Source organism: Coenobita brevimanus, chromosome 50 (assembly GCF_032717465.1).
Source record: "Coenobita brevimanus isolate Jiangsu-jjx chromosome 50, ASM3271746v2, whole genome shotgun sequence".
NCBI classification, from domain to species: Eukaryota; Metazoa; Arthropoda; class Malacostraca; order Decapoda; family Coenobitidae; genus Coenobita; species Coenobita brevimanus.
Window position 1 is genome coordinate 46,273,430 of NC_137003.1, and position 12,528 is coordinate 46,285,957.

The following is a 12,528-nucleotide window of genomic DNA, read 5'->3' on the forward strand; positions in this document are numbered from 1 at the left end:
CCTTCTCCTCACACTCTTCTATCCTAGGCCTTTCCTGTCCTACTTCTCTTCCTCCTCCCATTATCTCCAGCCTCTCCATATCTACCATTGTCCTCCTCCTCTTCCTCCTTCCTCCCTACTCAGCCCCCAAATTCAGGATCAGGAGAATAAGGCACAAATGACAGGTCTTTCTCGGAGCCACTTACACGTCCATTTAGGGGCGGGTAATGAGGCTGCAGGTGTTCGCTTTACAAATCTCTTATAAAATTGGGAAACCTGTCATAGAATTTTTTGAGGTGCTTCTCTCTCTCTCTCTCTCTCTCTCTCTCTCTCTCTCTCTCTCTCTCTCTCTCTCACGCACTAAACTTAGTCTACTATGCCCTTTTTTTTTTTTTTTTTTATTCAAAAGTTGTTTCACCTTAACTTGGCTCATATATGCGTCCCTTTTTTCTAGCTTTATTTCTGTAGCTCAGTGGAAGAAAACGATAATAGTACGACTCAACATCCTCTCCACTGAACTTCTTCGTGACTAGCATCATATTCCCACGTCAATCCACTCTTAGGACTCACGAACTCAAGATGGAGTGGGAGGAATTTTAGGCCAAGTTGGAGTAAACAGAGTACAGTCAACGCCGGAGATAGAGCACGAGTATGTCGGTGTCCGAAGAGAAAGTAGTGATTTCAACACACCTACATCTACTGAGCCAATATCATCACAGAAAGACACTACAACCTACTATACTACATCCTTCTTCACACTTTCACCCACATCCTTTCATCCACCTTACCCGTTCACCTGTTCCCCGACTCGCTCTGTCATCCACATCCTCCACACATTCCTTCCCTTATCTTCTCATCCACTCTGTTTTTAATCCATCAGCTCTTACCTTCACATCCAATTCTTCATTCACTCACCCATTCCACACTTTCTCACCCACTCCCTCCATTACTCTCTCACCCTCCACCATCCTCCTTCATCCTTCATCCTCTCATCCCTTCCCTACCTTCATCCTCTCGCCCTCCAACATGCTCTCCCTTACCCTCCACAACCCCTCACCCTCTCATCCCTACCCTCACCCTCTACAACCCCTCATTATCTCACCCACACCCTCACCCTCCACCATCCCTCTTATCCTCCCTCACACTCCACCATCCCTCTCACCCTCCCTTACCCTCCACCGCCGGCCGTCATTCCCTCACCCATTGCCGGTAACTCTCTGTCTATAGCCGGTAATTCCCACCCACTGCCGTCAACCACGCAGGATGTAGCCGGAGGGACGGGAGGGTGGGGAAAGTAACACCCCGCCCTGGCATGCAGTGGTGATGATGATGATGATTAGTACTGACACCCAAGAATGATCGTAGCCACTTATTTCGTCTTGTCTAATACCCTCACTACCACCTTTTGTCTAACACCCTCCTCCTCCTCCACCTCCTCCTCCTCCTCCTACTCCTCCTCCTCATCATCATCATCATCATCATCATCTGTCGTTGTTTCTACTGTGGTTGTTATTAATGATGACGATGATGATGATGATGATGATGAAGATGATGATGACGACTGGCAATATCTAGGCATGGTATTACGTTATTCCGTCTCATCTAACACTTCCCCTCACGGCACGCAGTGGTGATAATGATGTTAGTGATAATGATGACGACCGCTGTTGATGATGATGATGGTCGCCAAACACCCAAGCATATTATTACCCACCATATTCCGTCTCGCTCTCTTACTTTTCCTTGCCAACCATTTTTCCTGTCATTTTTTTTTTACGATTTTTTTTCTTTTTATGTCTTCATCGCGTCGGTCGTTTCAATCCCGCAATGGACCGGAGAAATCAGAATTGCCGGGTAGATATTCCCTTTGTTTATGCTTCCCAAATGCTTCTTGATGTGCGAGCAGGTGGCCGGGTGTCGAAATTTATAAGCTTCAAAGGTTAAATTACGCAGGAGAATAGGAGATGAGGTGGAGGTGTGTATGAGGCAGGGGGATATGGTGTGACGGGAGGGGAAGTGAGGTGGTGGGAGGGGAGTTTGGAGAGATGCTTCTTTAAAGGAGAGCTGCTGAAATTTATACGTTCTGAAGGTTAAATTAAGACTGAATGAAGTCCAAGGGTACATAAGGGAAGGGTGCGTGGAGTGGTGGGTGGGGGAGTGAGGTGGTGGGAGGGATGTTTGGGGTGGTGCTTGTGATGGGGAGGGTGGGGACTGAGGTGTTAACATTTTATACGTCTGGAAGGTTAAAATAGGCTATCCAATTTGGGGATGGAGTGCGTGGGTACATGAGGGATGAGGCTTGGAGGGGTGGTGGTGATGGAACGGGAGGGGGATTGGAGTGGTGGATGGGAGAGGGGGGAGAACGAAGGAGGTGGGGAATCTTACACGTTCGAAAGGTTAAATTAGGCCATCCAATTTGAGGATTATGTGCGAGGGTACATTGAGGGAGGGAGGCTTGGAGTGGTGGGTAGAAGGACAAGAGTGGTAGGTGGACTGGAGTGGGTGTGGGGGGGAAACGTGGTGGCAGTAGTACAAAATATAAAGCTACACAGATATACATGATACACATGAATACAAACAGCAAAAAACCTATCTATACTAATCTTCTTGAGGCTGCTCGTTGTAAGCAATTCAAGGCATGACATCTATTCTATGAATTTAAGACAAGGATGGTAATGTAAGAACACTCTGGATATGGAGGAGGGAGAGGAGCTTGGGGTAAAGGAAATGGGACTCGGAGGGTATAGGTGGGGTGGATGGTAGGGATGGGGAGTAAGAGAGAGACATGCTGGCGTTTTTGTCGCCCCTCCATGAAATTTAGGAGCGGATGGGCGTCTGGCAATACACTGGGAGAACTAAACATGTACTGCAAAGACATCGTATAATTTCCAGATAAAATAACGATGATGAGAGTGAAAGTGGATGTAAGTGCTACGTTAATATTCGGTTGAGTTGGATGTAATCTTAACCCTTTCTCAGAAAAAAAAAAAAAAAAAAAAAAAAAAAAAAAAAATCCACATCCAGGCATAGAAATTCATGTCTTAGTTTTATGTTCAAGTCGAGATAACGAAACTGAAATAAACAACTACACTAAAATTCCCCAGTCCTTTCTAACTCAAAATCTACAACTAACCTATGTCCCATTTTTATGACTATTTTTTTTTTTCAAGACGAGACGATGAAAATTGAGTGAATGGACGGACAAATCCACATCCAGGCATAGAAATTCATGTCTTAGTTTTATGTTCAAGTCGAGATAACGAAACTGAAATAAACAACTACACTAAAATTCCCCAGTCCTTTCTAACTCAAAATCTACAACTAACCTATGTCCCATTTTTATGACTATTTTTTTTTTTCAAGACGAGACGATGAAAATTGAGTGAATGGACGGACAGTTTAAAATTCTGGTCAAATTTACTGTGGTTCTATCATCTTCCAAATCTACAAATAATAAAAATAAATAAATGTCCGAGAATTTCCTGTCATCTCGTAATGTTTCCAAAACATGAAGGCGAAAATGAAGGAGGAAATGAAGAGGAGTGTAATGCTAATTTTCTAACTGAGTCTGTCGAAGACTCAGTCTTATAATATTACAATCCCAGTGCAAGTAATTAATGTACAGACTAATAATTTCACGTCATCTTATTTCATTTTCAAGAAGCAAGGATGAAACTGAACGTAGAGATTAACGCGATTTTAATTCTAATAAATTCTAAATCTACACATAATTTGGGGCCAAACTTTGAATTTTGTGTAACTTTGCATTGGTGTTCTTTTTAGACGACTTGGTGAAACGAGAGAGAGCTGCATACTTAAAATTCTAGGCTAGTTTACTGTACTTCCAATTCATTTATATTACAAACCTGCAACGTACGTATGACTAAGCTTAGGATTTCCTCCCTTATTTATTTATTTATTCATTTTTACTTTACCAGCTGAAACGGTGAAACTGAAGTGAAGTTCTATGATAAAATTCAGGCTGAGTTTGTCAAGGTACCGATCCTATCCTGTTCCAAATCTGCAGCTTATCTTTGTCCATCTTGTCATCTTTGTGGTTGCATTCAGAATAACCCTCACTCACAAGAAGGGGCAAACAGCTCTCATGCCCCTTTATGTTCACCCCTTTTCAACAAGCTGCCCTCCCCCTCTCTCTCCCCTTCTTCCTTCCTCATCATGTAAGGTGTGTGTGTGTGAGTGTGTGTGTGTGTGTGTGTGTGTGTGTGTGTGTGTGTGTGTGTGTGTGTGTGTGTGTGTGTGTGTGTGTGTGTGTGTGTGTGTGTGTGTGTGTGTGTGTGTGTGTGTGTGTGTGTGTGTGTGGAGAAAGGAGATTGTAGTGTGTGAGGAAGCTTTTTGGCTGTCCAGCTTCGCCTCCCATGAGAGGGGAGGGGAGAGGAAGGGAGGGGAGGGGAGAAGAAGAGCACTGGGGGAGGGAAGGGGAGGTATACTGTAGGGAGGAAGAAGAGAGGGAGACAGTTGAACACGCGGTCTCTCTCTCTCCCCTTGTAACACTACCCCCTTCTCTCCTCCCTCCTGTCCCCCTCTCATCCTCCTATATTTGTACCTTCCACCTAACCTTTATGCCTTCGTCTACTGCTTGCAACCCTAGTCATGCCTTCCAATCAATTCACCTTTCTCTAACCCACACAAGCTTAAGCCACAAAGGAAGGGTGATGGGGGGTTCACACGGTAAGTTTTTTCCCTCTAAGCTTTCCCATGGCTTAGGAAATGTTAGTCTAATCCTCGAAAAATCTGGCATCCGAACCCAACAAAAGATAAAAAGATGAAAAACGTCAGCGCGGGTCCCGAAGTCCCACCTTTTGGTACCCCTCCCTCTCCCTCTCCCTTCCTCCCTCCCTCTCCCTCTCCCTCTCTCCCCTTTTATCCTGGCAGCTCCATTTTCTCTTTTTTACCAATTTTCCCAGGCTTCTCTCCCTCCCCCATAGGTTATTTGGAGGGAGGGAGGAGGGGGAGGAGTGAAAAGGAAGGAAGGAGGGGTGGAGAGAAAGGCCCTCAGCGCCTCGTGGTAAACTCGCTGCCCTCACAACACACCGTGATAAAAACGAACGCAATTTTATTCGCCCAAATTGTATCCTCCCTTCGTCTAGAGTCTCTGGAATTTTCACTCTCTTAAATGACAAAAAAAAAAAAAGTAACAACCTAACTTAAACAACTAACTAATAAAGATAGAGAGATACAGATAAATAAATACAATAAATAAAGGGCCAATAAATAAATATACAATCCAAGGAGAGACTGCAACACATGCTTCTGAAAAAAAAAAGTTGAACAAAAAGAAAGTAAAAAATCAAAACTCGTTCATTTAGCGATGCCTAGACACATCTATTTACAAGACAGGAGGTAGTGGGTAAGACAGACTGAGGTAGACAGTTCCTGAGTTGACCAGTTACATCAATAGACTGAGAGTACGGGTAAACCTATGCATCTGTGCAAAAGAGAAAAGAGGTGGGCAGGGGTGGCTAAATGGGTGTTGTGTGCCCGCCGTAATAGAGGAGGGATGCAAGCAGATAGTTCAGAAAAATAGTTATGAGGACAGCAGCGACAGGACAGGAAGGGAGAGGCGCAACACTACGGCGACGGGATGTTGAATGGAGTCAGCATGAGGAGAACTGACGAGGCGAAAAGACTTTGATTCCAACCTGTTTACAAGTGCCTCAGCCATGTGATGACCTCCCCCTTACCACACACACACACACACACACACACACACACACACACACACACTCATTCACATACATACCAACATACGGGCATACACTCATAAGCATACAAATTAAACACACAAATCTCTCTCTCTCTCTCTCTCTCTCTCTCTCTCTCTCTCTCTCTCACTAAATCAACACGCAAACAATGCAAGCAGACATACCAGACACCTGCCTGCTTGATAAATGCCCCACACCCCCTCCCGCACACACAAGCACAGGTACACACGGGTTTAAGCATGCAATTTACACACACACACACACACACACACACACACACTTAGCGCCATAAATCTGTGCGTGCGGGTCATTACAGTGTGTGTGTGTGTGTGTGTGTGTGTGTGTGTGTGTGTGTGTGTGTGTGTGTGTGTGTGTGTGTGTGTGTGTGTGTGTATCTTTTCTATCTATTTTTCTATCAATCTAACTACATCTGTCTATAAACATGTATATTTTTTACGAGGCCTGAGAGCCACTTTTTTTTTCTTAATATATGCGAAGTCAAAAAAAAAAGAAAAAAGAAAAAAAAAAGATATAAATGTTACTTTAAAAAAAAGATAGAGAACTCGTAATCAGCACGTCATTAACACACGATTTGCAATTCCTGATGAGAATGAGGCTGGAATACGATATTACATTCGTGATCTGACTGAGCTTAAATTATAATACGGAGTTTCTGATCAAAGTGGTATTAGAATCACTATCAAAGGGTCGCGATCCCAGTGAGCTTAATTTCATCTCTTCAGACTGATGATTTTTTTATGCTTCGTCACGCTAGACATTTCTTTTCACCTGAGAGAGAGAGAGAGAGAGACCTACCCAATCCTACCCAACCTCACCTGAACCCAATCTAATCATACCTAACCTCACCTCTACACACCTTATCCACGACCTCCCACGACCTCGGCGGGCAATCCAAGGAGACGAGGGTACCATCAGCGAACCACCAGTGCGTAACAAGCCATAACTCTTGCTCCCCCTTGTTGCGGCTGCTTGTTAACTACCGTGGCCTGTAGTTTAGAGCATGTGTGACCGACCTCTTATCTCTTATCTAAATCGCTCTAGAGATATTTACGGGGGTGTATTGAGAGAGAGAGAGAGAGAGAGAGAGAGAGAGAGAGAGAGAGAGAGAGAGAGAGAGAGAGAGAGAGAGAAACACTGCATACACGAGCGAGAAATTAACCCAAACATTATATTATACTTTCATGCCTGAAGACTTTTTTTTTATTTCATTATTTCGGACTATATGTGGATGTGGGTGGATGAGGAAGTGGATGGATGACATGAGGAAGTGAACAGGTAGTGGATGGATGAGATGAGGATAGGGAGGTGGAAGAGTGGTAGAGTGGAGCAGATACAGAATGGCTGTGGGTGGGTACAAGAAAGGTGGGGTGGATGAGATGAGGATGTGGAACAAGTAATGAAGTGGAAGTGGAAGAGTGGTAGTAGTTGATTCGTGACAGATTTGGGTATGAGTGACAAAACTGGATTTAATGAGGCAATGGGTGGATGAAGGAGTGGATGGGATGAGGTTGTGGAGCAAGTAATCAGAAGGTGGAAGGATAGTAGTTGATATATTAAAAGTGGACCTAAAGTTGAAGGTGTCGGGGATGAGTGACTGGAATGGAGCTTAAATGGGAGGTAGTGGATGAAAGGTGGATGTGGAGCAGGTAATCAGAAGGCGGAAGTAGAAGGATAATGGACTGGCTTCATGTCTGCTGGGGGCACGAGAATAAGAGGTGTTGGGCACAAGAGAATAAAGTGGATTTTACTGAACACTAGGTGGACGTGGGACTGGCTGAGAGAAGAATGTGGAAGATGTAATTAGAAAGTGGAAGTGGAAGAGTGGTAGTTTGGTTTCACGTCAGGCAGGAAGCAGAGGATGAGAGGGTGTTGGGCATGAGTGACTGGAATGGAGGTTAACAGGTTGATGACAAGGGTAATAAATCCCCAGGTGAAGTTTATGTGTGAACGTTTATAGCCGAGGTTTGCCTCTACCCACTCCACTACCCCTTTCCCTCTTTCCAGTCTTGCCCCTCCCCCTTCCCTCGTCCCTCCTTTCCCTCCCTACACCCCCCAACTCTCTTCCACTTCTAACCAAGTCTCTCCTCCCCGTACCTCAACCCTCTGATTAGTTTCTCCCCACCTTCAATACTCTCCCCTCCCTCTCACTGCGCCCCCCACCCACTCGTGCTCTTAACTCTCTCAACCCTCCCTTCTCCTCCCTCAACTCTCTCCTCCCCCTGTTTCCTCCATTCTCCACAGCCCTCCCCTCTCCTCAATTCCCCTACCCTTCTTCACTGCATCCTCCTCCTATTCCTCACCATCCCCAACCCCTCTGAATACACCTCCCTCACCCCCACTCCCCTCCCCTTCTCTCACTGCTTCCCTCCCCCCCAAACCAGTCCCAATCCCTACCTATCTTCTAGTCCTTCCTCTCCCCTCTCTCATTATTCCCACTCCCTCTCCTTCCCCTTCATTCAGTTTTCCCCTTACGTCCCATTCCCCTTCTTCACCTCCCCACCCCTCACCCCTCTTCCACTTCTCTCCTCTCCCTCCACCCATCTTCTCTACAATCTCTCTCTCTCTCTCTCTCTCTCTCTCTCTCTCTCTCTCTCTGCAGGCATGCCCTTATATTTACACACAAGAGACCACTAAATTATCCAGCAATTCTTTCACATCAAACATAAATACTACTAAAACAGAGAAAATAAAAACACACACATCAATAAGCCCTAAAACCTCTCTCTCTCTCTCCCCCTTACACACACACACACACACACACACACACACACACACACACACAAACCCCCCACACACACACAATCATAAAGCCAAGACAGAGCACATATTTACCATCACTCTCTCTCTCTCTCTCTCTCTAACAGCTTGTCTTGCCCACCCCAGTAACACCCTGTCCAATGGCTAATGAGCAGGCAGAGAGGGGCAGTGCATGTTGATATCAATTAGGGCTCGGGATAATGACAGTCAATTAAGCTTAATATCAACTCCTAAAACAGACCAGAATAGATCATGTACAAAAATGGTTGAGGAGAGAGGGGAAGAAGGAGGGAGGGAAAGAGTGGAGGAAGGAGGAGTTGAGGTGAGTGAGGGAGGAGGAAGGAGGAGGGGAAGTTGGAGGGGAAGGAGGAGGCGAGGAAGGAGGGGTTGTGGGGAGTAGGAAAGGAGGAAGGGGGCTAAGGAAGGGAAGGAGGACTTGGGGAGGGAGGCAGGGACGGTAAGAGAGAAGGGGGGATAATAGGGAAGGACGGACGGAAGAAGGGGGGGTGAGGGGGAGTGAGAGGAAGGAGGATGAGAACGACAGAGGGACGGAGAATGTGTAAGGGGAGTGAAAAAGAGGGAGGGAGGGAAGAGAAGGAAGAGGATGGATAGAAAGATGGAAGAAAGGTGGAAAAATATTTAGATGGATAAAAAGATGGACAGAAAAAGACAAACACTGACAAACAGATAGATGGATAAATAGATAGACAGATAGAGGGACAAACAGACAGACAAGAGAAGAGAGGAGAGGAGAGGAGAGGAGAGGAGACGAGAGGAGAGGAGAGGAGACGAGAGGAGACGAGAGGAGAGGAGAGGAGACGAGAGGAGAGGAGAGGAGACGAGAGGAGAGAGGAGACGAGAGGAAAGGAGACGAGAGGAGACAAGAAGTGCATAGAAAATAAAACGACTAAAGTGAGGAGAGGAGGGGGGATGGGGGGTTGGGAGAAGAAGGGATGTTAGAGAGGGGGGGAGGGGGTTTAAGGGAAGGGGGAGGGGAGGGGGGGTCAGACTAACACTTAAATTAGTAACTCGTCTAAACACTGTGATTAAACCGGCTCGAGAATAAATCCAGTTCGTGGAGTTGTTCTGTGCAGGAGGGTTGTACGGTGAGGGATAGGGTCAGTTTCCTCGGACTGAGAGAGAGAGAGAGCGAGAGAGAGAGAGAGAGAGAGAGAGAGAGAGAGAGAGAGAGAAAAAAAATTTATATCCATACCCCAAAAAGAAATGAACAAAAACTGCGTTAAAATAATCACAGACTCTCCTCAACTCCACGGTAACTGGAACAAATAATTAAGATCTTGATTTAAACCTGCCCACGCAAAGACAAAAGACATGTACTACTAATTACTGTGCTTTACGACGGTACACCTGAGTAACACGTACGAAACAGGTATGAAATTGGCTGCCTTGGTCCAGAACTACCTACTATGTCATTCCCTTCATCTCTTAACAACTCAATTTCTTTTGGATAATCGTTCTGTTTTTTTCCTCCTTTCTTTTAGTGCAGATTGATTTGTTGATTTTTATGGCTGGTGATGATTTTGTTTTTGTGCTCTCTCTCTCTCTCTCTCTCTCTCTCTCTCTCTCTCTCTCTCTCTCTCTCTCTCTCTCTCCTATATCTTTAGTTTCCCTTCCCTCCTCCTCTCTCCTCTTATCCTCTTGCCTCTCACCAACAACTCCTCCGTTCCCATATCCTTACATATTCATTGACCTAGACCCAAAACACGAAGATGCCACTACCCCTTAGCCTATCCCCCATACCTTACCCTATCCCCCGCCCATTACCCTGTCCCCTATCCTCCACCCCTTTACCATCCCTTAACCACCACCCCTGAACCGTCACCCTACCCCCTGTCAACTACCCCATCCCTAACCATCACCTCTCCACCATCCCCACTCTCCATCTCCACCCCTATCCCTCACCCCAACACACTACATTTTTACGTATACACAACCTGACAACTAACTGGCACGCAAAATATAGGTGAACGAAAAGGAGGGCAAATGTCACATATTCCTACCTCTATCATTTTACACCACCTTCCTACAATTCAAGGACAATTTTCCACATTTACAAGGGATGAGACAGACCACAAGGTTCTTCACGACATACTTGTGTGTAGTGTGGAGGTATATAAGGCAATATATAACAACATATTTATAACACTCAAATTATGGGTAGTGAAGTTCTATAGATAATACGTAGTGTCCCGTATACTGCACCCCTGTATCTTGTGCGTTACGGATACGGCTCAGTCTGCTGGTGTGGGTAGAAATTTTGAGTGGATCATCTCTATTTCTGTCTACTGTCAGACGTCTTCATCCCGTGGGAGGTGGCCACAAACAAATGGCCTCCATGTCGTCCTGTCCCTCGCCTCGTCACTGCCCTCCCCCCAACTCACATCCCCTCTCTCATATACCTCTCCACTCTCCACTGTATCCCTCCATCTCATCCTCGGCCTCCCCCTCCCTCTCCTCCTCTCAACGTCACTCACATACACTCTCCTCGTTAGTCTCTCGCTTTCCATCCTCTCCAAATGGCCGAACCATGAAATTACTAATCGATCGTCTGGAGAAAGCAAGAATAAAATACGAGAATGTTTGCCGAAATTTAGGTGATTTTAACCCATTCAGCCCGGATACGTCTTCTTAACTTTATTCTCGCCAACTTTACTTTGCCAGCTCGTGACTACTTTACTTCTGAGCCCTGGACATACTCTTCGAAATGGAGGGGTTAAACACACACGTAAAATAACCCCCTGAATACAAGACGCCATAAGGGGAAAAAAAAAAATCGTCTGGTAGCATTGAACATGGGTGCAGGTAATGGGTGGTGGGGAGGAATCTTTATCCTCCCCTTTTAAGAAAAATAATCTGAAAGGGAAGGCCATTTAGTTATTTTTTTCTTTATTCATTCAGTTATTAATTATCGGGTTTCTTCATTTTCTGTTTAACATTAACAATTTTTTTTTCAAGCTAGATACTATTAGCCTATGATACTTTCCCAATCTGGAAAAAAACAATGCCAACCAAAATTCAGTCCCTTTCTTCCCCAATAACTACATCCTCGCCTCGTCCCTGAGTAGCATGAAGAGGATAATAATAATAAAAATAATAATAGTAATAATAATAATAATAATAATAATAATAATAATAATAACAATAATAATCAAAATAATATAGTAATAAAAATAAACAAAATACAAGGCACCCGTACTGAAGAGGTTAATACGCCAATGGCTATAGGGAACTCAGGCTTTTAAGTTTTCAGCAGCCAGCCCTAACGACGAGGAGGCTTGTAAACCAGGCTTGTAATCATCGCGCCCCGAATAATCCCCAGCATCAGCATAAGTGGGGGTGTGTGGGCTAATGAGATGCACGACACGCTACTCTTAAACCACCGCTGTCCACTTCTCTCTTGCCCCTGTCTGTCTGTCTGTCTGTCTGTCTGTCTGTCTCTCTCTCTCTCTCTCCATGTCACGCTACCTCTAAGATCACCGCTAACCACCTATTTCTCGCCTCCCTCCCCTCCCGATTAGTCTGTCTGTCTCTGTCTCTATCTATCTGTGTCTGTCTGTCTGTCTCTCAACCCCTACCTAAGCATCTCTCCCCTCTCTTCCCCCTCCCCCTTCCCCCAGCCTACATCATCGCTCATGGGGTGCCACGGGCCTCTATGTTTACCTCTGTCTGGTTAACCCCATCACCACAACGATGTATTTGGTCCATTAATATTAAAATCAGTGGTCCTCAAACTGGGATCCATTGACACCAAAGGAAGTATGGTAGGCTGTGGTAAGTTATATGAATTTTAATGGAAATAAAAAGAAACTGTTGGAAATCTGAAATCCGTAAAAATCTAATTAACTTAACAGGTATTTTGATCTGGAGAAGACTGACATTATATTGGCTGTTCAGCTTTATACCAGTACAAATCTGACACTTATTTACAAAGCAGGTTTACTTATTATTTTTATTACCTGTGGGGGTTTGAGTGAAAAGGCCATGAGGATTTTGAAAGCTTCTTAAGGGGATTAATGGAAGGATAAAG